Source organism: Corapipo altera, unplaced genomic scaffold (assembly GCF_003945725.1).
Source record: "Corapipo altera isolate COAL_440 unplaced genomic scaffold, ASM394572v1 0, whole genome shotgun sequence".
NCBI classification, from domain to species: domain Eukaryota; kingdom Metazoa; phylum Chordata; class Aves; order Passeriformes; family Pipridae; genus Corapipo; species Corapipo altera.
The window spans coordinates 22,841,326-22,846,234 of record NW_020884872.1 but is presented as its reverse complement, the minus strand read 5'-3'; the positions used below and the strand labels follow the sequence as shown (position 1 = coordinate 22,846,234).

General features: G+C 34.3%; 1 long non-coding RNA gene across 1 annotated transcript in view; it reads left to right on the top strand.

Annotated features, from left to right (window-relative positions):
* LOC113947649 overlaps window positions 1-4,565 on the top strand; it is an 8,800-nt gene extending 4,235 nt beyond the window's left edge. The window contains exons 2-3 of the long non-coding RNA XR_003527829.1: window positions 813-935; window positions 4,258-4,565. This is a non-coding gene — a long non-coding RNA (uncharacterized LOC113947649). The remainder of the gene's footprint in view (window positions 1-812; window positions 936-4,257) is intronic.
* The last annotated feature ends 344 nt before the right edge of the window (window positions 4,566-4,909 follow it).

Here is a 4,909-nt window from a genome sequence, read left to right as displayed (position 1 = left end):
CAACCTTGTTAATATGTGTTAACTTTACATGTGCAATATTGCAAGGCTGCAACCTAAATATATTACAGAAATTCTGTATTTCCCAAAAATATAGATGTACCAAAAAAGTCACAAAAGTAAAAATCTGCATAACAGTAAGTCAATTTGCTAGTGTATATTAAAACCTTTTAGATTTAAGAGTACATAAAGAAATTCTGAGTGAAATCTTTTATGTGTGGATACAATGACAGAAAAGAAATTACAAATTCTTCACAAACTGAGGTGGAAAATTGGGGAGTTTCTGTTTAATTTTTATTGTGCTATGCTATTGTGTAGTGATTTATTGAGAATAAAATAAAATAATATATATCAATCCAAACCAAAGTAGTCCACTTCATTCTGCAGAGCCTGATTGATTCTTGATGAACCTGTTTAGGTGGGCAAACAGTCATCACAGCCTGCCTTTGGGAGTCAGGACAGGGAAACCTAGATTTCCCTTCTTTTTAATACAACGTCTGGATGTGAAAGAAGAGACCAGTGGCTGATGACTTTGTTTGTGAGTTTTACATGTCAGTGTTAGCCATGCCTTCTGAATGGGAATTGCCATAGACAAGGAAACATGCTTTGAGACTGCACTGTGAGCAGCAGTGTGCCACTGGGTGCTACTGCCCCAGCACTGACTCCGCTGTTGAAGAGCCAGATGCTCGCAGTGAGACACAGCCCATCTAGCTCAGCCTTTCACCACTTCATAAGTCCTTTTGAGCCTTATGAGCATTAAAGTAGGTCTCATGCTGATAACAAAGGTTAAGGCAATCATCTCTTTCCCTTTGCAGATAAGGACTTGAAAACTGCCTTTGCAGTCTTTCTCTTCTGTGCCGCACAGAGACATTTCTGCAGCCTGCGATTTCTCTTGGTTTAAGGAGTATTTATCAAATGGAAACATATGTATACAGTAGGTAAGTAAATATTTGCACTTTGAAGAGGAGCTTGCTTCCCTTATGTTTTGTTGATGGTATTCCTTAGCAGAAGTGTTTTTAAAATATACATAGGAAAAGAAACATGATAAAGGAGCTTAATCATTTCAGCTCCCATTGAACCATAAAACAAATGAATTCTTAATCATGTTGCTTTATGCTTACTCGTAGTCCCTACTGAGAGAAGGATAGAAGAGCCTGAATTTGGCTGGTGCTTTATTTTTCCTAATTACTGTTCATGTATACTAAGGTTGTAAAATACCTTTGGGAATAGCTTTTAAAAAATTAGGAAAATCTAGAAAATTTCCAAAACAGAATGAACTAGACCTCAGCTAATTTGGGCACATTTAACTTACACTTTGCAAACCACTCATATTTTTAAAAAAAGGTTTTGGTTTTTTTGAGGTTTTTTTGTTTGATTGTTTGGATTGTGGTTTTGCAGTTGGCTTTTTTTTTGTCCCCTAATGTATGTATAATTGTTCAAGACCTTTTCCCACAATTTGTGGTAACCCTCGTGAGACTATGCTTTTGTTCTTCTCTGACTTTTCCTCCAACACATTGTTCTTTTCTTTCTTCCTCTCTTGAACCATGGGTTATTTTTAGAACTTCATCACAAGCAACAAGCACCAAACTCCAAGTAAGATACAGGGAGTAAATGAACTAAAAAACAGGCACAAATAATTTCACCTGTATTTACCTTAAATATGAGGGTTTCGATTCTCAGATGCCATTTTTTCAACAGATAAACTCCCCTAAAATGAACTACAGTGTTTTAAATAATTACCATATGTATAACTTAACAATCTGTGTTAATCACTGTTCCATTATTCACCTCAAAGTGGTCCAATACTACTTTTTAGAACTTGGAAATTTATCAACATCTTTTGCTATTTTGACAATTCATCTCTAATCCATCTTGCTGGAAATGTTAGTTTTCCTTGCAAGCTTTGGAAAATCCTACTCTGTGCAATTAGATAAAAAATCAAGAGTAATTTCAAGGTACAGGCAAAGAGTCAGCCTAATTTATTTAAGACGATAGATTTTTTTTTCCAGCACGCCAATTTGAGTACATTTTTATGTACCAACATCAAAGGACCCCTAACTAACTTTCTGCTTAAGTTGGATGGCAGGAAATTAGTATTCCTTTTGTAGAATTTATTTATGCATTGTGTTAAAGTGAAAAATGGAAAGGACTATCTAATTTTCTCTGGTACACTTTAGAAATCAGGCGATAGTCAAATCTACTTAGTACCACTTTTTGAGCTCCTAAGTCAGTTTTAATCTAGTCAAAGGTATAATTGGGTTAGTATTTACATGAGATGAGACTGCAGGTGGAGGTATCTAACCGAATATAGATGAGTTGAACAGGATTTTGCAGCTTTCTTCCCTGATGACATCTACTCTTACATTACTCTGATTATGAATTATGATAAAACCAGAGACTGATCCTGAATAAACCTATACAGTGAATAAAATTCTATTCTGTAAATATAATCACATCCACAAAAAAACCAACCAGCCAAACAAACAAACAAAAAAACCAACAAAACAAAACAAAATAAAAACAGGAGAAAAAAAAATTAACAATTTTTTTAAATTGACATTCTGAAAATTGATTTAAACTACATCAATGAAATAAGTCTTTTGCCATTATATTCTCAGACTTCATGGGAAAGATAGTTCTATGCTATCATTATACCAATAAAAGTTCTTAAATGTAGAAAAGCTTATGTAAAAAACAATGAAGTACCTTCCTTGACATTTTTCATTACCTTGTGCATACATGCATACAAAATTTGCAAACCATTCTTAATTTATTTGCCAAAATGCTTTTGGTAATGGCAGAGTGAGTCAAGTAAGAAATAAACTTTAAGAATCCATTTTTAAAAGGGAAGTCTAATATAATGCATATTGCTTTAGGCATGTGTTGTTGTCTTTCTGAAACAGACATTTGAATAAAATCATGTTTCAGAAACTCACCACATACATAGGGCACTAGCAGTTATGACTTACCCTGTCACTTATGTTGCTAACTCATCCTATTCCCATCCCTTGTAATGTGCCATCTTATTGTACATTTTTTACTTTAGTTTATGAAAAGTAACATAGAGAACTAATGTGACTCCTTCAGTCAGTTAAGGAAACTTAACTTTCTCACTCAAATCATCCAAAACAAAATGATTAAGGTGTCTGTCCTGATGTACATAAAGTTGTCTCCTCGCATAAGAGAAAATTGATGTTAATTTGTCTTCTCCTGAAAGATTTTAATGCTAACCTTCTTTTCCTCCAGCTCATTATACCATTAGTACCATCTGGTTTTAAGATAAACCTGCAGGCTGGAAACCTCAACAGAACAGCAATATACACAGTTCTGTGCAAAAGAGAAATTAATGGGTCTGTTGGATATATATATTGATAATCCCAGGTAATAACAAACTCATATGTACAGTGGGTGAGTCTTACATATTTAGAGGAGTGACAAATAAATGAGAGGCACAAAGGAATTCAGTATTGGAGTCTACATCTATCCCACCTCATGGTGCTTTCAGGCAGATGCTACCTCTACTTAGCAACATAAGCCTCCAAGGTTCAAGACTCTTTCAGAGGCAGAAATTGCCTCAATTGATGTCCTCTCAAAACAGTACTTATCACCCCAGTACTTCACGCTTTGTGTCTTGTGCACTTCCATCTTAGAGCTGGTGGTGGTCTGGATAGCCATCATCCTGCATAGTCTTGATCTTCTGGATGAAAGGAATTTCCATGTTTGCTAAAGTTATAATGTGTTTCCTGTGTCTTGTGGTGAGTGAGCTCCTTTGATATCAAACTCTATCCTCATCCAGACACCATACACTATTAAAGTTACCACATTTTAATTGCAGTTTCCTTTTTAGATTATTTTGCTATTGGTGAGTGAGAGAATAAAAAGATGATGTGTCAGGTTTTTTTGTTGGGTTTTTTTGGGTTTTTTTGTAGAAATAAAGTCTCATTACTAAAGTATTTAAAATCTCATACTAGACTACTACTGCCTCCTCTCAGGAACAGTGATTTGACACTATGTATAAAGAAGTAATGGAAAGCTATGAGGGAATTTCACTGCCTCACTGAGACCATGACTTTATTGTTTCTGTTGTTGACTTGCCCAGATTGCCCTTTTTGGGCTATGGAGCACACATCATACAGGTTGTATGCACAGAGACACCAAACTGTTCCAACTGTATAAATGTGCAATTTATTGAAAAATGCAGACAGAGAAGCGTAAAGCTCCTAATTTTTATTTTATTGTTTTTTAAATTTTCTAATACAGAAAATAACTATATTCCAGCTTCTGTGGTGGAGTTTCTGGTTGACACATTTGACCACACTATGAATGATGGGCTATAGGACCTCATGCATTCTTTTGGAAGGCCTTGCCTCCAGTAGGACTGTTATTCTGTGATTCCCCCTAGACTTTATAAGTCTATCAATACTTATGTTGCAAAAAAATTGAAAAAAGAAGTTTCTGTTAACTAGAAATCACTTATGTCACAGAAAAAAATAGATGTATTTTAAACTTTTTTCTATTTTAAATAAAATATGAAGATGCTTTGATATTTACACATAAAATTAGTAAGAATTTATACAGGGTTCTGTCAAAAGGAAATAATAAAGACATAGAGCTACTTAGAAGATTTTTATTCCCATTAAAAAATCCATATTTAATGCAGAAAATAATTATGTGGACACAAACCCCAAAAAGTAAAAGCCATGTCTGTTGTAAATTCCCAAAGGTAAAGATTATAAAATGCATCTGATAAATTGTTTGTATGGAAATGATTGATTAGCCAAAGACTTAAAAAACCCCAACAACTTCCTATGTCATACCACTACATTGTTTCTTTAACTTCTGTCCTGAAACTATTTTGATGATAGATTTTCCCTGGTAAATAACACATCAATACATGCTATTTTAGATGGAA